Source organism: Panthera tigris, chromosome E1, assembly GCF_018350195.1.
Source record: "Panthera tigris isolate Pti1 chromosome E1, P.tigris_Pti1_mat1.1, whole genome shotgun sequence".
NCBI classification, from domain to species: Eukaryota; Metazoa; Chordata; class Mammalia; order Carnivora; family Felidae; genus Panthera; species Panthera tigris.
In genome coordinates this window covers 32,288,249-32,312,135 of record NC_056673.1, presented here as the reverse complement: position 1 = coordinate 32,312,135, position 23,887 = coordinate 32,288,249, and the positions used below count along the sequence as shown (strand labels likewise).

At 37.0% G+C, this 23,887-nt stretch overlaps 1 long non-coding RNA gene across 2 annotated transcripts in view; it reads left to right on the top strand.

The window, feature by feature from the left end:
* LOC102969376 overlaps positions 1–23,887 on the top strand; it is a 167,359-nt gene that overhangs the window by 128,312 nt on the left and 15,160 nt on the right. The gene's annotated exons all lie outside the window — the stretch shown is intronic.

Below are 23,887 nucleotides of genomic sequence, written 5' to 3'. Positions count from 1 at the left end.
CTTCTTGCGTTTATATGAAATCCATTTGACACAGAATAATAGCTGGCATTTATTAAGCATTTTCTATGGACCCATTCTAAGCTCATTATGTATTTTGATCATTTAATATTCATGATCCTATGAGTCATAGCAAAGAAATAAAATAGTGATGTGGAGAGTGAGGGAGGCTTGGGTCTTAGAGTTTGACAGCTGGGATGGAGACAGACATTGATGGCTAAGAGTCAGTGATAATCAAAATAGATTTGTTCGCTTCAATTGACAGGTTCAGATATTTTATTTGATGTTAGGAGAGAGGTGGTTAGGGGGATAAGGGAGCCTAATATGATTCTAAGATTTTTCGTTAGGATGTGTTGATGCATGTAAATGTCATTATGGAATAGAGTGAATTCAGGAGGAAAAAGCAGGGTTGTGGAAGTAAGACACGAATTCAGACATGAACACATTGATTTTGAAGAGCTTATGGACAATGAAATGCATATGTCTAATATTGCTTTGACTGGCTGATTTCTGATATAAGGTGTAGACAGTTTCTTAGTACGAATATTGGTTTCGAGTTGTTACACCATGGCCTGCACACCACCAGACTTCCTATAACCTTGACCTTGGGCAAGTCATGTGATTAGAAAATGGTGATTATAATGCCTACAAAGTAGACTCTTTTAAGAATAACTGACATGTGATGGCTCTGAATAAATGTTATTTCATCAGTGTGATTATTTTTTAAAAAATCATGGAAACTATATTAGACAATAAATGAGCTCCTATTAGGTACTAGAAAACATGGCTGGAATTATAAGATGTATTCAAGACATACCCTAGATATTTTAGTGTGGGCTTAAGGCACAAATATTTAATATTATTGCTAACAGCTTTATTAATGAAGCCCCATTTTCTCAACCCTCATTATATATTAAAATCACCTGGAGACTTTTCTTTAAGCCCAACCCCTGACCCAGAGTCTTTAAACCAAAATCCCTGGGAATGATTGGATGTGCTGTCAGTGTTCTGAACCACCTGCACAGCCCATACCATTAGCCTGGTTGGGGGTCATTTAAAAAGAAAAAAAGCCATTAATGAAGTTGCTTGTACTGTTTCTCTTGATTAGTGATGAGGCTTTGAATAATTTCTATCCCAAGATTTGTAGCAAGTGATTTTCTGTTTTTCAGGCTTCCTTCTAGAGAACAGAATTATTCTTAAAAAAAAAAAAAAAAACAATAACGCTTAGCCTTATGATATTTGAATCTGACTTCTACCTTCAGGCCTCCTTTCCCAGTTTTGAAGAAACAGAACTTCATTTCTTTCTAATGTGAAATGCTCTTATGATGCACTCCCTTTCCACCTTTGCCAGGTCGCTTTAAATAAAATGCAGATGCAGGAAAAGAACTTCCCAGAAAGACAAAGAAGGGAATGTATCCAGGGTATGGTTTCTTTGACAAAGCAGATTAAAAGACTTCTTTTTAGGCTTAGAAGAAGACAGAGAAAAGAAGTAGACTGGCCTTTCATTGATTCCCAACCACTTTGTGGCTTAGAGCCTAGATTCCCATTCCACTCCAGTTTGTAAATATACAGAATATTTTAAATAATGTTCGTACCACCTTACAGGAAAATTTAAAGATTTTTTGAGATGCAGTTTTTATAAATTCCACGATCATGTGTCTTTGCATAATACCCATTATGGACTCTGCCCTACTTATGCAGCATAGAAAAGGATTGAATTTACATTATTTGACACATATCCCATATTACTATTTTGTCATTTGATGAAAATCCTTAATGCTATCATGAATCACTATTGTCTCTTTTTCTCCCCCAGCTTTACTGAGGCATAATTGACATGTAACAATGTGTAAGTTTAAGATAGACAACGTGATGATTTGGTACATCAGGGAAATGTTTGCCACAATAAGGTTAACTTAACACATCCTTCACCTCACATAATTACAATATTTTTAAAAAATTTGTGATGAGAACAGTACAGGTCTACTCTCGTAGCAATTCTTAAATATACACTACAGTATTGTTCATTATAGTCACCATACTGTGCATTAGACCTCTGGAACTTATTCATTTTACAACTAAGAGTCTACATCCTTTGACTAACATCTCTACATTTTCTCGACCCCAGTCCCTCAAAACCATCAATCTGTTCTCTGTTTCTAGGATTTTGATGTTTTAAGATTCCACATATAAGTGAGGTCAGACAGTGTTTCTCTTTGTCTTTCTAATTTATGTCACTAAGCATAATGCCGTCAAAGTTTATCCATGTTGTCACAAATGGCAGGGCTTCCTTCTTTATGCCTGAATCATATTTCCTTATAAAAAAATACTATATCTTTGTCTATTCATATGTTGACTGAAACTTAGGTTGTTTATAAGTCTTGGCTATTGTGAATTATGCTTCAATGAACATGGGGGTGCAGATATCTCTCTGAGATCCTAACTTCATTTCCTTTCAGAGCTGAGATTGCTGAATCATATGGTACTTCTATTTTTTTAATGTTTATTTATTTATTTTTGAGAGAGAGAGAGAGAGAGAGAGAGAGGGAGAGAGGGAGAGAGAGAATCCAAAGCAGGCTCTGGAAGCCTGATGTGGGGCTCGAACTCATGAACCATGAGATCATGACCTGAACCGAAGTCAGATGCTCAACGAAGTGAACCACCCAGGCGCCCCTGGCACTTCTATTTTTCATTTTTTGAGAAATTCCATACTGTTTTCCGTAGTGACTTTGCCAATACATATTCCTTCCAATAGCGCACTAGGATTCTCTTTTCTCCACATCTTCACCAGTGCTTGTTGTCTCTTATTCTTTTTTTATTAATTTTTTAATTTTCATTCCAGTATAGTTAATATTATCATATTAGTTTCAGGTGTACAATATAGTGATTGAACAATTTTGTACATCATTCAGTGCTCATCATGACAAGTACACTCCTTAAACCCCTTCACCTACTTCACTCATCCTTCCTGCCACCTCCCCCTCTGGTAACCATCAATTTATTCTCTATAATTAAGTGTCTGTCTCTTGGTTTGCTGTCTCTCTCTCTCTCTCTCTCTCTCTCTCTCTCTCTCTCTTATTTCTTCCTTTTCTCATTTGTTTTGTTTCTTAAATTCCACATATGAGTGAAATCCTATGGTATTTGTCTTTCTCTGACTGATTTCGCTTAGCATAATACTCTCTAGCTCCCTCCATGGTGTTGCAAATGGCAGGATTTCATTCTTTTTATGGCTGAATGATATTATTGTAAATATATACCACATCTTCTTTATCAATTCATCAGTTCGTGGACGCTTTCATAAGTTGGCTATGGTAAATAATGCTGCTATAAACATGAGGGTGCACGTATCACTTTGAATTAGTGCCTTTGTAGTCTTTGGGTAAATAGCTGGTAGTGCAATTGCTGGATTTCTGTTTTTCACTTTTTGAGGAACCTCCATACTGTTTTCCAGAGTGGCTGTACCAGTTTGTATTCCCACCAACAGTGCATGACAGTTCCTTTTTCTCCACGTCCTCGCCAATACTTGTTATCTCATTTGTGTGATAGTAAGAATCTAAAAGATGTTAGATAATATCTCATTCTGGATTTCACTGGAGATTAGTGATGTTGAACACCTTTTCAGGCACTTGTTAGCCATTGTATGCCTTTGGAAAAAATGTCAATTCACATCCTTTGTGCATTTTTAATTGGATTTTTTTTGCTATTAAGTTATATGAATTCCTTATATATTTTGGATATTAACTCCTTATGAGATACATGGTTTGCAAACACACTCCTGAGGCCACAGGTTCTCAACAGGGGTGCACGACAGTGTAGGCCAGAGGACCTACTGCAGGTGCAAAACTGGAGGAACTAAGCTGCTCGTGAGCCCAGTGGTATAGGCCAGTGACAGGACACAGGGCCAGATCTGGGTTCACAAGCAACTTTCTGGGCCCTTGCTGTCAAAGTGCACTCTGGTGGCTAAAGGGTCTTGACACAGGTATGGATGTGGCATGGAAGCCAGTGATGGGAATCAAGCCAGCAGAGTGCAGGTGCATAGGTGGAGAGGCTAGTGCTGAGCATACCAATTGTGTTGAGGGTCTGTGTGGGTGGGGGTCTAGGTTGGCATCTTGCACTCAGGCAGCTACAGAGGTTCAGGCTGGCTGCCCAGTGAGGATCATGAGCTCCAGTTGGACATGGACAAGAAGGACAAAGGAGGGAGCAGGTGGAGGGTTGGAGGGGGGCAACTCAGGTGACTGGCATCTGTGAATGTGAAAACCAGAAGTGTGAAAACTGGTGAAATCTGCAGGTCCTCAGCAGCTGTGCTGGCCTTTGCTTTCTTCAGTGGTGAAAACTGCTGGGGTTTTCTGTAGAGCAGGTCACTGGGGACTGGAGTCACTTTCACTGATCGACCAGTACCAGTGGCCTCTACTCTTTTCTCTTGTTCCTAGCAATGTCTACAAGTCTAGCTTTGCCGGTCTTGCGGTGGAGTGAACCAAAGCCATCCTTTGTGTATTGTCCTAAAAGGCTGGGCTGGCTGCACATTCACCACAGTGAAAGGAGCTCTTTCTAGCTGGGGAGTTACCTTTTCGTGCTGAGCAGTGCCGGTCTGGAGGACGGGATGATGTAGGCAGAATGGAACTGTTGTTCCTTCCCTTTTTGTGTAGTTATTCTCTGATTTATTATTCCACTGTGTTGCTGAAGTTTCCTAAGTGGACTTCTGAGCTTCCCCAGAACTGTTTTTGTTTGTGGATAGCTGTCTAATTATTGGTCTTTGTGGGGACCATCCTGACTGGGGTCTTCTTCACCACAGTCTTGGTGAAATTGCCACTCGAAAATTTCAGGAATTACAATTCCAATATTTCATGATGTAATAAATTTTTCAAAGATCAGGCATTTAAATTTTTTTTCAGATCTTCCATGGGCCTTAAGTGATGAACATAAGGATAATCCAGGTGAGACTTGAAACAGCATGCACATAGGGATTCTCCACCATGGCTGTGGATTAGAATTAACTCTTATCACCCCACCCCAACATAGTGGAGCTTTTACATTTATCATAGCTTAAGGCCTCCCCTAGATTAAACATGTTTGAGATGAGTCTCAGACAATAATTTGTTTTACAAATTCTCCAGTTGATTCTGTATGTACAATATTAGGTTTGAGAATCCTTGAGTTAGATCAAGGTGCATGCTGGTAATAGAGGAAGAAGTGGAGATAAGTAGAAAAATAGCCAGCATGAAGGCAGGTGCATAAGCACTGAAGTATCAGGTGAAGAAATGGAGGCCATACTGTAAGGAGCATAATTATAGCATAAAAGAAGAGTCAGTGAGGTTTCAATAGAGACTGGTAAGGTTTATAAAGACCAGCATGAGGGACAGCAGATCAAGAATATTAGAGGATTTGGTTCCTAAGTTTAAGCACGGAGAACCTTGGGAATTAAATAGTCATTGACAAAATTATGAAGGAGAGTCCTATTTCACAGGTGAAGTGGAAAAGCTTCCAAATAATAGAAAAATCTAGGGTTCTGAAGCCTGGTAGATGGCTAATTATAGTGAAATAATTTATAAGAGATAATTTTAAAAGTCAGAGATTAGAAATCAGTCCTTCAAGCGTGGATTGAAGTTTTATTTGGAGTAAAGATGCCATTGATTTTGTAGGACTTTGAATAATTTGCTACATTAAAAACTAAAGCACTGAAATCAAACTGTGAAAAACATCTGTATGAAGCCCATAGGGTCTTAAAATAGTCAATTTTAACAGAGGCAACTTAAAGGTGGAATATGTTAGTTCTTCCATACATTTCTTTAAGATTTTGGAGGTGTAGCACTTCCAAAATCTTGCTCCTCTTTCAATATATTTAGTTCTTTATTCTTTGTTTGATTCAAATGACTGGAAAAGTCAGTGGGTATTATAAAATAATAATAAGGAGAAAATGGTATAAAAATGATTAAGATGTGAGAACAAGTTTCCTGCAAGTGAACACATGGTCTTGTGACCTGTGAAGTTAAACCCTCTGTACCAGGGATCACCACATCTCATTGTGAGCCTTTTTAACTTAAACCACACTGCATGCCATCAGTGGATTTTGAAACTGTACAAACCATAGCTGTTGATGAATAATAGCTTACCAAATGATGTTCAGCTTCTTCAGTTTGATGACTTTATTCTCCAGCCAATTGTCTTACTGTTAAAACAGTAAATATATAAATTTTATAGTTTGAAAAATAGAGAAAAAAATCAAACATTAGTCTACCACCCCAAGTTACTTTGATGTTTCTAATGACTCTATTTTCTGCAATTTTGGACATAATTGAAACCATGCTCTACTAACAACGCTACTTCTTGCTATTTTCCATAGTGTTATTTTCTATCTTAGTGTTTTCATAATCAGCATTTTAATCACTATACAATATTCCATGTTTTGGCTCACCTATTGCTGGGCATTTAAGTTCATTACCTATTAAAACATTAACTCCTGGGGTGCCTGGGTGGCTCAGTCGGTTAAGCATCCTACTCTTGATTTTGTCTTAGGTCATGATCTCACAGTTTCATGAGGTCGACTCTGCATCAGGCTGTGTACTGATGTGGAGCCTGCTTGGGATTCTCTCTCTCTCTCTCTCTCTCTGTCTCTCTTTTTCTCTCCCCCCTCTCTCTTTACCCCTCCCCTTCTCACACAGTCTCTGTCTCTCTCAAAATAAATATATAAACTTAAAAAAATTAAAAAACATTGACTCCTTAAATATATTTTTTAAGATAGTTTATTTGTCAAATTGGCTAATATACAGTGTGTACAGTACGCTCTTGGGTTTTGGGGTAGATTCCCGTGGCTCATCGCTTACATACAACACCCAGTGCTCAGCCCAACAAGTGCCCTCCTCAATACTTATCACCCATTTTCCCCTCTCCCCCACCCCCCATCCACCCTCAGTTTGTTCTCTGTATTTAAGAGTCTCATGGTTTGCCTCTCTCCCTCTCTTGTTTGTAACTTTTTTCTCCTTCCCTTTCCCCATGATCTTCTATTAAGTTTCTCAAGATCCACATATGAGTGAAAACATATATCTGCCTTACTCTGACTGACTTATTTTACTCAGCATAATACCTTCTAGTTCCATCCATGTTGCTGCAAATGGCAGAATGATTTCATTCTTTCTCATTGCCAAGTAGTGTTCCATTGTATATATAAACCACATCTTCTTTATCCATTCATCAGTTGTGGACATTTAGGCTCTTTCCATAATTTGGCTATTGTTGAAAGCGCTGCTATAAACATTGGGGTACATGTGCCCCTGTGAATCAGCACTCCTATTTACTTTGGATAAATTCCTAGTAGTGCTATTGCTGGGCCACAGGGTAGTTCTATGTTTAATTTTTTGAGGAACCTCCACACTGTTTTCCAGAGTGGCTGCACTAGTTTGCATTCCCACCAGCAGTGCAAGAGGGTTGCCTTTTCTCCACATCCTCGCCATCATCTGTTGTTTCCTGAGTTGTTAATTTTAGCCACTCTGACCAGCACAAAAACAGACACGTAGACCAATGGAATAGAATACAGAACCCAGAATTGGACTCACAAATGTATGGCCACCTAATCTTTGACAAAGCAGGAAAGAGCATCCAGTGGAAAAAAGACAGTCTCTCTAGCAAATGGTGCTGGGAGAACTGGACAGAAACACCCAGAAGAATGAAACTAGACCACTTTCTTACACCATACACAAAAATAAACTCAAAATGGATGAAAGACCTAAATGTGGGACAAGAAACCATCAAAACTCTAGAGGAGAAAGCAGGCAACAAACTCTTTGACGTCAGCCACAGCAATTTCTTGCTCAACACATCTTCAAAGGCAAGGGAATTAATAGCAAAAATGAACTATTGAGACCTCATCAGGATAAAAAGCTTCTGTACTGCAAAGGAAACAATCAACAAAACTAAAAGGCAACCGATGGAATGGGAAAAGATATTTGCAAATGACATATCAGATAAAAGGTTAGTATCCAAAATCTATAAAGAACTTACCAAACTCAACACCCGAAAAACAAATAATCCAGTGAAGAAATGGGCAGAAAGCATGAATAGACACTTCACTAAAGAAGACATCCAGATGGCCAACAGACACCTGAAAAGATGCTCAACGTCACTCCTCATCAGGGAAATACAAATCAAAACCATACTGAGATACCTCCTTAAATATTTTTAAATTTTAATCTAGTGTTTATAATAAGGTAATATGTAAACTCAAATCAACAACAATTTTTAAAAGCACTATAGTGACTCTTCGCAGATTTAATACATCTTTGATGTGTATTCATTAAATATATAAATACATAAAAAATAAAAGGACTGTGGTGAACATCATCTTCAGATCATTTTTAAAATACTACTTGCTATTAATATTTCAGGAGAGGCAGGGGGTGGAGAGATGGAGAGAGACAAGAATGTGCACTATGACTTAAGAATCTGAAGCTCAGTTCTCATGAAAAATTCTAGACATTTGTACAGCTCCCTCTGTTTAGTATTTCTGGGAATCCCCAAGGAATGGCCTAGGTGAGTCTGCAAATCAACCAGGCTGTTGTATACTGTTGCAGAAACCCATAGCCTTTGAAACTGATGTGACCACAGCCACTGTCAATCACCTTCGGGCTAGCAGGACTAGAGGTCTGTTTTCTAGCTGACTTGGGTGATATAGGAATTTACAGTCAGTAAAACATGCTCTTGAAACTTATAGTGTCATGTCAGCTAGACAATATATTTTGAAATAAGAAGGATAATCTCTCTCCCTGTGTGTGAAGCTCAATTATTGAAAAGACCCCAAAGCCAGGTGGCTTGGGGTCTGAGAGGCTACAGCTATAGTTTCCACTGTAACTACAACAATGTGAAGAAAAATTAATTATTGTTTAAGAGCTATAGCTAAACCTGGCTCACAAAGCCAGACAGATTGCTTCAAGATAGATGTATTTTTCATAAACCTTGTTAACTCTTCTAGAATGCTGCCTTCTAATTATTATTTACATTTATAATGAATGTCTCTACTTGTGGAGCCTGACGGGAGGCTCTATCCCACCACCCTGGGATCGTGACCTGAGCTGAAATCAAGAGTCGGAGACTCAACTGACTGAGCCACCCAGGGGCCCCTGTCTTTCTATTTAATAAAAATAAATAGAATGGATTGAAGATTGTAGTTTTGGTACAACACTGTTTTATGATCTTCGTGAATTTCTGTAGTACTGAGAGAAATCATTTTATGTGATGGTATTTAACAATTAAAATCAATATTTGAGCCTATTTGATATACTGCATAAGTTTCTCACAGGAAATATGTTAGTCCAGATCCTCTTATAGGACTCTATATCACATGTTTACGGAATTTTCTTCACACCCTTGATGTTTTGAAAGACATTAGTAACTAACACAACTATCAAAAATAAACAACAACAACAACAAAAAGAAAAAAATCTAGTAGTTGTGCTTATTGAAATAAAGATGCTTAATATTCTGGACACATAGGTCTTTGTCTATTGAATTTTTAAAAATGTATTCTTTTGAAGTTTCAAGCTTGAATACATTTTGAAAAATAGATATGTAGTTTTATACACATCTTTGGCTTTGCTTACCTATCAAATTTCCCCCACATTAAATTTGATGAAAATTGTGCATAGCTTTTGTATTGCTACTGCATACTCTTTCTAGAATGTACTTAAATGCCAAAGATAATTTTATAATACAGAGTAACAGCATTATTTGAAATAATGAAAGGAAAGGCAATTTTGAACTTGTGAAGTTAGTTTTTTCATTGTTTCCTGACACCAGAAGACAAACAACGACTGATTATGCTAACAGTGCCATCATCAATCAGAATTTCTTGAATTAGCTTTAATAAGTGAATAAGAATACTCAGACTAGGCACTGTTAATACAGAAAGGACTGCTTGTAATTTTGTTTGTTTCTTAATAGGATAAATTTCCATCTTCTCCTTAACCTTCTTGGTCTCATTATTTTGTAATTATTTTTGCCCTAAAATTATAATTGTTAAAGATAAAATTCAATATATTCTTGTCTTAAAAAATCACAATTTTCAAATTAATAGAGGAAAATTAATTCCATCCAATTGAAAATAAAATAATATCTGTTTACTGTAGACACCCACTGGCTTAGGAAATAAAGACAGCATTCATAAGGAACTTAAAACAGTTCAAAAGCTTGCAGAGGAGAATTTATGAATTTAGGATCAATGTAATAAATGCTACATTATACTATGAATATTATGTTACAGAAGTGTAAATGTGGGCTCATTTTTTAAACTGGTAGTACAAAATGGAACTTTGCAAGAAAAAAATACTGTGAGGTCGAAAACATGAGCAATCCTTTTGGAAGAAGAAATCTGTAATAAGGATAATTCCAGAAGGGAACAAAAACAATAAAAGAAATGGAAACCTGAGAACATATACAATTTGCAAAATGTGAATTAATTGGAATGATGAGGTTTTAACAGGTAAGGAGACAGTTGACTTAAATAGCAGGACCAAAAAGACAAAAGTGGGGCATTTTATAGACCTTATATACATACTAAGGTGTTTGGACATTATTGCATCATTAAGTTATTCTGTGGTGAATCACCAAATATTTTTGGAAATAGGGTGTGCTTTAGAAATACAGCTGTCATTGCCAGGTGGAAGGATTGGAGGATTTATACACTTACCGCTTTGAAAATAGTATCTACATTGAGGTGCTAAAGACTTGTACAGTTTGGGGTAATGCTATCTGCTAAAATAAACACACCCTCTAATCTCAAAGGCTTAACAGTAAAGTGTATTTCCTTTTTACTCAAACTTCAATGCACCTAGGTCAAAAAGTAGACTTCTATATCATTATTCAAAGATTTTTTTGTAGCTATGTTCATTAAGAATATTGGCTTATAATTTTCTTTCTTGTTCTGTTCTTGTCTGACTTCGATGTCAGGATAATGCCGGTCTCATAAAATGAGTTTGAAAGTATTTCCTATTCTTCTGTATTTTGGAAGAGATTAAGAAAGCTTGTCATCTTCTTTAAGTGTTTGGTAAAATTCACCCGTGAAACCACCTGGTCCCTGGATTTTCTTTCCTGTGAGATTTGGATTACTGATTCAATCTCTACTCAGTATTTGTTAAGATTTTTTATTTCTTCATGATTCAGTCTTGGTAGGTTGTATGTTTCTAGGAAGTCCACCTTGGACTCTCTCCCACTGGAGAAATTGTGGTCCCAGGGGGTTCTCTGGGTGTGGTGACACCTGACTGGGTGTGGTCCTGTGCTAGCCCACGGGGAGAAGCAATGTATTCAAAGTGAAACTGTGTTTGTTCTACTTACAATGCGATTCCTCTCCATCTCTGGTCAAGGAGGTGTTTCCACCTCCCCTCTGACTTCTGGAATTTTCACAACGTTGTTTTATCTATAGGTAGCTATTAGTTGTGCTTCTTGTGAGGTGGATGGATGTTGAGAATAACCTAATGCACCACCTTGATGATGTCACTTCCCACTCTGCTTATGATAAAATCAGTACACTGCAACAAAGTCGCATGAATTTTTCTAATAATATAAGACATTTTGATTTCATTAATTTGAGAAGCTGATGATAAAGACAGAAAAGTCTCCTTACAAATTGGAGAAATCAGAAAATGCTCTTTCACCAGAAGAACTTTTCCCACCTATACTGGGAATGTTAAGAAAATAGATTTTTTTTTGTTTGTGTGTGTGTGTGTGTTTTGAGAGAGAGAGAGAGAGAGAGAGAGATGGAAGGAGTGGGGCAGAGGGAGGGAGAGACAGTGAGAATCTTAAGCAGACTCCATGCTCAGCGTGGAGCCTGATGGGGGCTCAATCCCACATCTCTAGGATCATGACCTGAGCCAAAATCAAAAGTTGGAAACTCAACTTACTGAGTTGAGTAACCCAGGCTCCCCAGAAAGTAGGTGATTTTAGAACCAGATAGAGGAATGACATTTTTCAAGGAAAAAAAGATTTGCTTGAAGAAAATCTTGGAAACATTCTTATTTATAGAAAAGAAAGAGAAGTAAAATTGTTAAGAAGGGATAAACCAGGACTTACACACACACACACACACACACACACACACACACACACACACCCCTGCGTGCACGCGCATGCGCAAGACTGGTCAGTACCGCTAAATGAAGAGAGGTCAAGTAGATTTAATACTAACGATATGACATAGGATTTGGTAATTAGTAAATAATTGTTGACAATTGAAACAAAATATTTACAAGGACAATGTTCTTAGAAATCATATTATGGTGGGTTGATGATGTAGTAGGAGGTGAGAAAATAAAGGTGGTGATATCAATTATCAATATAACTGGTTTCCTTTCTGCCTGCACAATGCTTCTCCTACTGCTACTATGCACCTGAGTTCATACTGCTGTCTGCAACTCGACTCCATTACCATAGGGGTCTTTATAACCTCTTCTTGTATCTAATCTGTAATCTCTCACACCCACATTGAGATACACAGCTCCCACCACCTATCATCCATTTCCATTGAATCATTCATTCGCAATATAGGTATATAGCAGTATCAAAACTTTTAACATGTGCTCCTTTGGGAAACAATTTCGTCAAGTAGAACACAGTGTTTATGTAGTTTCTTTTGCTTTTAGTCTTTCAGACTCCACTGGTTGCTCAAGTAACTTAAATCAGGGCTTTTCCCTATATCCTTTCTGTGAGATTATCTAATGCATTTGTAATACTGTTACATTATTTTCTCATGGTCTGCATTCCTTCCTGGAATTACCCTAAACTTGTGTGTGTGTTTGTGTGTGTGTGTGTGTGTGTGTGTGTGTGTTGATTTCATACACTAAATTTCACTCGTTGTGCTGGAAAGTTCCATTAGTTTTAAAAATTCCATTATTGATAACCATTCGTGTGTCAGTAGAATAGATTGTGTGCTAAGAGTGAGAGGTAAGTAGATTAGAGATAGGATTCGAGATGTGAAGGTGGTTTTCACAGTTTGGAATAGTCCCTATTTGGATAAGGAAGGGAATTAACAAAGGAAGCTCAAAAAACACACACCTGCTGAGTTGCTTCAGGGCTTATGTAAATCTGTAATCATAATGAGTATAATTACAGAGAGGGTGTGGTTTCCCATCCATGACTAGGAGAAAGAAAGAAGGTCAGATGGCTCAACAGCACTGCCAAGGAGGGGTCAGCAGTAGAAGGTAAGGAGAGTAAATATATGTAGAGAAGTGGGGAGAAGGTCACTAAGATGATTAACCATGAGATCAGTCCAGGATGGCCTGGGAGGGAATAGCCAGTCTATTATATTCTAATAGACTAAGATGAGCTCAAGTGATTGGAGGTCAGAGATGAGATTAAGAGCAGGTCTGGCTGAGTGGTAGAGTTGAAAGTGTAAGAAACTGGTTGGATAAAGGCTAATTTCAGGAGTCAGGTATCAAGAAGGAAAAAATCATACGCTTACATAATTCCGAGAAAAATAGAACATCCTAGCCTTTGTAACAATTGCATTTGGAGAACACAGACTTGATTTATCATTCATTTTATTCTCATTGCAACTAAACTGTTAAGCCGAAAAGCTGTAAATCAACATCCCGAGTAGATTCGTTAGTGGCTGTGCAATTAATTAAAGCTAACTCAAATTATAAAAATTATCAGAGGTTAAAACTCATATTTAAACCCAGGCACTTAATTGAGGCATAGCTTACGGTCATGTATAAATCCTTCTGGGCTTTAAATTTTTTTTTTTTAATGTTTATTCATTTTTTTGAGAGACAGACTGAGAGTACGATCAGGGAGGGGCAGAGAGGGAAGGAGACACAGAGTCTGAAGCAGGCTCCAGGCTCTGAGCTGTCAGCACAGAGCCTGATGTGGGGCTCGAACTCGTGAACTGTGAGGTCATGACCTGAGCCGAAGTTGGCTGCTTAACTGACTGAGCCACCCAGGCGCCCCTAAATCCTTCTGGGCTTTAAATTTAGACAGACCCATCAGTATACCAGTCTCATTGACATGCTTATATGTTTCAAATCTCAAGTCTCACAGGGTATTCCCTCTGATTCCTTGAATTATCCTGAGGAGTGTTAAGAAGGTTACAAAGAAAACATACTGGGGGCGCCTGGGTGGCTCAGTCGGTTAAGCGTCCGACTTGGGCTCAGGTCATGATCTCGCAGTCCGTGAGTTCGAGCCCCGCGTTGGGCTCTGTGCTGACCTCTCAGAGCCTGGAGCTTGTTTTGGATTCTGTGTCTCCCTCTCTCTCTGACCCTCCCCCATTCATGCTCTGTCTCTCTCTGTCTCAAAAATAAATAAACATTAAAAAAAAAATTTAAAAAAAAACAAAGAAACATGCTAAATATGAGCAAAAGGAAATAAGTTAGCTAGATATTTTCTAAACTTAAGATAATTGGATTATTACTTCTTGAAGGTAAAAACATATATGCATAACTTCTTCCTAGAATCTCAAATTGAAATACAAAAGAAGCCACTGAAAACGAACCTCTTCCAAAACTCTGATTTATTAAATGTCCTACTGGGCTCCTTAAAAAATGTGTAAAATCACTATTTGTGGTTATAGTTGCAGTTATGTCTTAATATACATGAAATACTATTTATTTATTCCTATTAATTTAAGCACATTGAATCAGTTACTCTTCTTTTTAAGAGAATACCTTCTTTGGCTTAAAATTATACTCTGCTGACATTTATTTTTGGATGATGATAATAAAAATGAGTCAGTAATAATTAAAAATAATGGTTATTTGGTTATATGTAAAACCGAGAGACTGTAGACATTAATACATTCCAGTAGACGTTACATTTTAAATAGCATTTTTATAGGGTTTGCTTGCCCTGTAAAGATTTTTGTTCATTGTAATTCTTATCTTTGAAATCATCAAGGAGATATGAAATCTTAACAATGCCCTCATGATGCAATCTGAAGCTATTGGCAAAGCTATCTTCAAATACAGTTTCATAGAGTCAAAGCTTTTCCACTTAGATGATGGTTTCATAAACCACACCCAGTCTAAATATGGACTTTGCTTACTGGTCCTGTGTTTTCAGATTCTAGATTAATTTGTAAGTATAGTGATCATGCTTACTGACAGGATTACAAGTTATCATAAAGTGTTTACCATCTGAAACCCATTAGTTGTGTTTCATGCAAGTGTGTTGCAATGGCAATGGTATTAGAGCCCAAATAATTAATTTGTGTTGCTGGTTTTAAGAGAGGAAGATTCTGTTTCTACTATTTTTCACAGTTTAAACAAGAATGGATGATTTTCTGTTATGATGTATGTTACTGAACTCAAGGTATTTGGTTCTAGACTAGCATTTTCACGGAAGGGAAAACATGTTGACGTAGAACTTGGAACAGCTACAATGAGTAGCACAAGAGACAAGTTAAAAGGCCATGCAATAATGTCACCTGTCAGGGGAGGCTCTTTCTTGATGTTTTAGTTAAGCTCTTTAACTTCCATTATTAGCTGAAAATTCTGCAGAACTTTCCCCTAATTTTATTTTATTTTTTTATTTCAGTTTTTATTTAAATTCTAGTTAGCACATATGGTAAAATTGGTTTCAGGTGTAGAATTTAGTGATTCATCACTTACATATAACACCCAGGACTCATCAGAACAAGTTTCCCTAATTTTAAAATGAAGGATTGTCTTGTAAGATACACTTGGTTTAAAAGACATATAATTTAAGCAAATTTGAACAGCAAGTTCCATAAAAGAATCTCAGGCTTAGAGAGTGGGATTCAAGGTTGCAGCCATCAACAAAACAGGTGTTTAGGCATATAGCCAACGTTGTTTACAGATCTGTTATTAGACTTGGGGACTTAGAAAGTCATTTGAATGACTGAAGAAAGCTGTAAACAGATTGTTTAAACCTTGAAAACTATAGATGTGGGAGAAACCAGTGGATTCAGGCTACAACTTTAGTGGACCATTGATGTTTTTCAAGTCTGAGGATTCAATTTAGTGGCTTAGTTTTGTGTAGCTAAGAAACGTTGGTCCAAAAAATGAGAGCAATGATAAAATAACCGTTCAGTTAATGATTGCCATTTATTGTGTATATAGAATACTCTAAAATAGAAAAATCATATTGTTTCCATCAGGAATTAAAACTCATTTCTTTTTTTTTTTTTCAACGTTTTTTATTTATTTTTGGGACAGAGAGAGACAGAGCATGAACGGGGGAGGGGCAGAGAGAGAGGGAGACACAGAATCGGAAACAGGCTCCAGGCTCCGAGCCATCAGCCCAGAGCCTGACGCGGGGCTCGAACTCACAGACCGCGAGATCGTGACCTGGCTGAAGTTGGACGCTTAACCGACTGCGCCACCCAGGCGCCCCTAAAACTCATTTCTTACTGGCATTCTCAACAGTTAGCTCTCAACTTTCTGGAATGAAAATTTCTTGAAACTAAATTTCATGAGTTTTCTTATTGCTCAGCTCTAGGATAGTCATGCAGATCAGAAGAAAACAGGATTTAGTTCAAAATATGGGCTCAATGGGTTTGAAAATGGAAGGCAAAGAAGGGTACTAGGCAATGAGTTATAAGCCAGAGACTCTGTTTTATTTAAATTAGGTTCCCTAGAATATTTTTGAGCCCAGACTAGCACCTCACCAGTCTTCAAACCCATTTAGCCCTTTGATGAAATCTATGTGTACACCTGTCATACAATGAAAGTGACTGCTCAGAAAACTCTCCTTTTTCCCTCACTTTTAAAACAAGAAAATTGAAACCTATCACGCATGTCATAAGATTGACATGGGAAACAAAAAAAATACAAAATCTCAAATATTTCTGCACCTGCTTTGTGTAATGCAATTTGCCAAATATTCTGGGATGTTCAAAGCTGGACAAAGCACAGGTATTTTTCTCAAAAAGCCTTAGAGATTGGATGCGCAGGAGAAATGGATATATGAATAAATATAACTTAAGGTAGAAAATGATATGTGCTACAAAAGGTAGAAGTAAATTAGTATCATATTTCTCAGATAAAAATGTTATCCTTTTATAGAGTGTGAACAGAGTTTTCATATGAGAAGTTTTCTATGACCTTCAAATAACTATTATCTGGATATAAGGTGATTCAGAAGAAAATATACTGGGGTATATTTGTTGCAAGTTGCAAGTAATGAGAGCAACTGCTTTGTTTAACTGGACAGATCATGATTCAAGTATCCCTTCTCAATTTTACTAGCTGTGTAAACTCACATCAATTATTTTCCCTTCTCATTGGCAAAATGGAAATATAATAGCATCTTTAATTACATTTGTTTTGAAGAAAAGGAGAAAATGCATATAAAGTTCCTGGTACTACTACTACTTATTATTATTATTATTATTTTCATTTCTTTAATTATACGGTTTTGCAAGTGTTATAGTTTCATCAATGTTTGAGTACTTACCTTGATGAAATATAGAATAACTAGTGTTGTTTTTCTTTTTATCTCAATTGGTGTACCCCTATCTAATGTGGAAGTTAAAGCAGTAAGTTTGATATTGTTGTCAAAGTATGTGACATTTCAACTCCAACAAGGATGATTGATGATAACTAATACATATGAGTAGCACTGTATATCACAGTGTATTTTACATGTATTGTCTGAATTAATCTTTATAATAACTAACAGGTAAATACCAATGTATCCCCATTTTACAGGTGAGGATAAGAAAGTGAGTTCATGCTTCTGGATCCACTGAATGAATAATAGTTTTAAGAACAAGAAGTATAAAATTTACCTTGTCTTATGACACAGAAAGAAATTGTTAGGAAGATACAGAATTAGTAGGTATCATGCAGATTTATTACTCCCACCATTCTAAAGAGTATTACATCAGATATGTGCTGTTATTTCTATACACAAAACACTGTTTCTAGAACTGTTCCTAGCAGTAGAGAGGACGCAACAATTAAGTTTGCCTCAATCCAGTTATGAAGTCATGTATTTACATGAGTTACTATACATAATCCATAATAGAGATATAGGCAAAGTACTAAGTGACAGAAAGTAAGGGAAATCTGAATTCTACTCAGTGTTCATCATGGAGGTCTGAATGAAGAAGGATCATATTTAAGCCGGGCCTTGGATAACTGGAACTTTGTGAAGAAGATCCTATACAGAGGGAATAAAAGAAACAAAAGTATGAAATATTAATGAAATGGTTACTATACGGCTATACTTGCAAATAGGAAAGATGGTGGAGACTTTTGGAGACCTTGCTAAATCTGAGACTGTTCTACAGGCAATTGTGGATACAAGAAAAGGACATTTCCGCCTCTTGATGACTGTGACACGCTAAATATAAGTTTTCTTTATATTACAGAGTGGTGACTCTGGTGGAGTTATGAATGACAGGAGAAGAAAAGATTGTGAGAAGCATTTCAGGCACTATTTCACAAATTAACATGAGAGGTGATGAGCCACTGGTCTGGGAAAACGGCTAGGGAATTAAAAAGATGTGATGGAGTCAACAGAACTCGATAGAACCAAATTTAGGGAGGGATGGAGCATTCGATTCTACAGTGACACTGGCAATTTTAAAACCATATAGTTTGGAGGAAAATGGTGAAATAAGGAATGTATGATGAGGTATGAGTTGGATAAAATTGGGTGAGGATAATAATGATGACAGGGTAATATTTATTCCATTAAAAATATATGTCTGTAAATTATTATATAAAGCATTAAAAATTTTTACAAATAAAGTATTATGTAAAGCATACTTATGCATTTTTACCTGTATAAATCAGGAAAGATAAATGCAAGAAATTGTAAAATAAGGTAGATGGTCTTGAATAAGATAGGAATTATTCTAAGATCAAGAAAGAGTGATCAGCGTTAGTGGGCATATAAAACCAGATAAAAAATTGTCTAGCACCATACTGATAAGCAATAAATTAGCTAGAAGTTGTAACTGGACCCTGCTTACTGAGAAATAATACTCTTAATTATGAGATGCGAGGCATAGTAAAATAAATGGTAAACTGGTGTGAGACATTTAATAACAAGGACTTGATGAAAATAGAAGGCAAAAAAGGGTACTAGGCAATGAGTTTTAAGCCAAAGACTCTGTTTCATTTAAATTAGGCTCCCTAGAATATTTTTGAGTTGAGGCTAGTGACTCACCTGCTAATGGAATGACTTGGAATATAAGGATTCAAGGTGGAGTAAAATAAAAGCAGCTTCTGACTCTTATTTTCCAACTATTGTTAAGAATATGGCTGGCTCCATATGAGGCAACTACTAGAAAATAACCAGTCCAGAATTAATTAATCATGAATAATGTAAATAATATGCTAATGACAGGTGCCTGGCACAGGTTTTTTTTGTGCATTAAAGTCATCATCTTATGTTGTCATTACAAAAATCTTAGAAGGTAAGTATAGATCAATGTACTAATGGAACAGCCATGCAATTACACTCATCACATCCTCAGCCAATACAGGAGAACATAAAATTCAGAAAATAAAAATGTGAAAATGAAAGTCTGAGACTTTACAATTCTTGACGTAGAGCTTATATATGGAGTCATAATGTTAACCACAGAGATAACAGTGAGAAGAAAATAGGCCTGGAGGCAGAGCTTTGAGACATCTTTAATTTTTCTGAAGCTTTTGGGAAACATTGCAGGCAACAATTAGATTTTTACCCTTAAATGTAAGTGGTCTGTGGGGATGACAAGTTCAGAGTTGTTCATCCACCATTGACAAAAAATTTGAATTATATAAACATTAACTTTATCGTTCTGCAGTTCTTTTCTTTAATGTTTTTTTTTTTTTTGAGAGAGAAAGAGAACAAGTGAGGGAGGGGAGACAGAGAACACAAAGCAGGTTCCACTAGGTCAGTGCAGAGCCTGACATGGGGCTCGAACTGACAAACCATGAGATCATGACCTGAGCCAAAATCAAGAGTCACTTAACTGACTGAACCACCCTCACACCCCTCATTCTGAAGTTCTTGATGAGATGTAATGACCATGCCAACTTCAGCAACTTTCTTGACAACTTCATGCATGACATCAAGTTTGGTTAGATAATGTGGTCATCTGAAGGGGAAGCAAGAGACTAAGAAAGCTGCAGAAAGGTTCAAGGAGAACTGGAGGGGACGAGCATCTCAGAGCCAGGGAAGAGCGTTTAAAGAAGGAAGTGATAATATGTTTCAAATGTTACAAAGCGGCCAAAAAGACTGAGAATTGAGATGAGATTTTTTTGGACCTCAAAGAGTAACTTCTACAGAGCAGTGGCAGATGAAGCCAATGAACAATGGATGGAAGACGGAATGACCTAGAGAATCACCAGGAACTACAGACAATGTGTGCCTACCAGTGGCTTTTTATAAACTTTTTTATAAAACTTCTTAAGAGGACTGAATCTTATCTATCCTTAAATAGGAAGAACAGAGACATTGCTCACAGATCTAGAGTTCCTAAGATCAAGACAGGAAAAAAAAAAAAAAAAAAAAAAGACCAGGGAACTGTAACTCTCTCATCCGCATCTAATGCTTTGGCAAATGTGTCTGACATCTGGCTCAATGTAAGAGTTGGCATCATTCTCTTTGACTAGGAGGAAAAGTTGAAGAAATGATTACTAAGGAGTCCTCCATCGCTTTGCATACTCAAAATATCTTCTCTACCATCATTTACCACTCTAAAAGGGAATGCTTATCTATTTACTTAACATTTGTGTCTTCTTCACGGGTGCTGCTAAAGGAAAAGGAAGTTAAAGACAACAGAAACACAAAATGTTAACACTCCACAAAATAGAAGAATATTTAGAAGGGCTAGGAAGAGTTTTCTAAGTTCAGGAAAGGTTACAATATTCTACAGTTGTACCACAGCTAGGCAAGCATTAACATCCCCACTGTTACCATATAATTAAATACAAGATGACTAGGGGACAGTCTGAGGTGAGCAGGCATATATTCCACTTGGCTGACTTTCCAGCTGAGCAAATGTTTCTCTTGGATTGCACACAGACCTTCATTTATTTTCATTGTGAATCATTTTCCTGGAAGTCACTGTTGCATAAATGGTGCTTCCCTGACTCCTGATTAACTGAGACAACCAGAATCAGTAAGTGTGCAAAGAGCTCAACAGTCAAGTTTCTTTTCCAAGATATTTCTTTATCAATTTTCTCATTCTGGACTGTGAAATGGTCTTTCTGTGAGGATCTCCAGGCAGTAGTCATGGAATTAATCCTGGTAATGCTTGAGGACTGTGTTCACTGCTCACATAACTATACTCTAGACCTCCCTAGAATGTGGTGGGAAGCCGTCATCCACCCTGAGATCTGACAGCTTGTGTTTTCCCTCCACTCTTCCCACCCAATGGCAGAACCTGGACAGATGCCAAAGAACTTCTAGAGATATGTAGAAAACAATTTAAAAACAGCTACAAAAACTTGGGGACCAGATGGAGATATTTGTATGACCAAAAAAAAAAGTATTTTATTATGAAAGTTTCAATTAAAATACCATTTCCTGTAAAAACTATGGGGGGAAAACAAAACAAAAAATCTAAACTGTTGACTGCTCACCTCTGAGGTATATTATTCAGGGCAACTGCTATTTTTCCCTTTTTGTAAGCATTGGTAATATCTAGAATTTCCAGAGCTATCAAGAATTTGACTATATTTTTTTTAAAGCATCTTAAAAACCAACTTTACATAGGAAGTTATAAACATAAGCAGATTAACATAATCACGGATTATCACTGGATGATCATTTGGATCATGGAATATTGGGTCTGAAAGAAGCAATCTTATTATGGCACAGATGAGAAAAAAATGAGTGAAGGGAAAATGACTTGTCCTTTGACAAATATTCACATTACTCAAGGTAAGTGTGTACCTCTTACCTTAAAGATGAACCTCATCTTAGAAATATCTCTATTCTGACTGAGTTCAAGCCTGAGTTACACTGTGAGAGCCAAATACTGACCTAGAATCAGTCCATGACCTAAGAATCACTTAAATATTTACCAGTGTCTGACACATAATTGGTGGCCCATGCCTATCATACAGTCGGTGCTGGATAGATGAATGAATGATGATAAAAGTTGTTCAAAGACGGGCTCATTATAGTATGGTATGGTATGATACAGTATGGTATAGTATAGTACATTATATTATAGTAAACTGGTGAGGAGGGACATCAGTTTGGAAACTGAGGACCATGTGCTTTCTTTTCTCTGCTGCCTGGGATAAATTATGTTAGCTCAAAATGGTAAAAATTAAAAAAAAACAATAACAAATAAAGGAAAAATAATCACCAGTCGTAAATAAAAGAGACTGCTACCCAGTTAGTAATTATGTCAGACAAATAAAGCTGTCCAGTTGTGCTCTAGCTTCATTTGACCTATTTAGAAAAAAAAATTAAAGAAGAAAAAAGAAGCAGAATGAAGGAATATATTATCCTAACAGAGACAGTTCTAACTCTGAATCTACATCTAATTCTGTTTTTTACCAAGTATCCAACATAAATTCTCCCTCTCAGCACATTGGAGGGTGAAAACACATGCTAATACCAATAAATTGGATATGTTTGGGAAATTTATGTGTGCATTATATAAAAAAATATTTGCATATAGCCCCACATGGAGGAGTCAACAGAGCATGAGCCTTGGTTGCCAGGATAACAATGTATACATTACACTGGGAGATGAAATTTGTGTGTAAGACAATTCAATGGCTGATTACAAGAGTGACACATTCTGGGATGATGTGCCTTTAAATTCAACAGTAAACATGAATATGGGACTCCTGCTGTTTGCCAGCACACGTTTCCACATGTCTGGCTTATTCCCAAGCACAGCTTCCTAGAGCATTCAAGGTGTGTTTTATTTACTGATTATCCATCAGCTATAAAAGAATAAAATCCCCACAAGGTATTTATAGAGTATAGTTTTAAGCACCCTGTGGTCTGTGTGGCATGAATGATAATGGCAGGAGCAAAGTGGAAAAATTGTTAAGAACCAGCAGGCTACGTAAAGGTGCTAAATACATGCTAGGTTCTAGCTATGTAACCTTGGCAATTGATTGATTGATTGATTGATTTCACAGCAGTTACATAAGTTTTTTAAACTGTACAGTAGACATGATAATACTATTTATTTCATAAACATCTGTGAGGATTTAGTAAGATATGTACACAAAGAAATCACTATAGCATCTAGCAAACGGTCAAGTGTGCAATAATTGTTATTTTCAATCCTTTTCTAAGGACTGACATTTTAAGATCTGAGATGTGTCTTAAACTGGGTCTGCATTTTCAAAATGTGATATTAAGTGTTCCCTTGATAGTGAATGTCACTGGCATTTAAAATAGGAGAGACGGGGCAGATCATTTGTGATGAAACTGATTGTCCGGAAGGCTGAGTGGGACTCATGACATAAATCGTGAGCATGCAGTCTATAGGAGCAGCATGGCCAAAAGTCAGTTGAAAGAGAGTCTGAGACTTTTCAGAAACATTTCTGAAGAAAAGATCCCGAGGAGAGGATTTGGGCCCAGTTTTAAAACCATTGGGTCAGAAAATGCTTTTTTTGTTTGTTTTTCTTCCCTGAATGTAGCTCAGGTCTTTCATTTAACGTTGTCCTTGGCCAAGCCCCCACCCATTCAATCACATTGATCCCCTCGGTAAAATGAATACTAGAAGTCAAAAGGGAAGGGGCCACATTATATAAAACTCTGCAAAATTCCTAAACACAAACCGCACTGCTTATGCACCTCCTCTCTGTAAATAGAGCCATTATAAAAGGGAGAGAGACATAGTCCTTTTGCCACTGATTCTGTGCGTCCCTGGTATCTGAAAGGCATCCACATATTAGTAGTCTGGCCACTCCCCTAGGAAGTGATGGGAGACCATGGTACCTGCGGGGCAGAGGTGGATGGGAATGGGAGAGGCAAT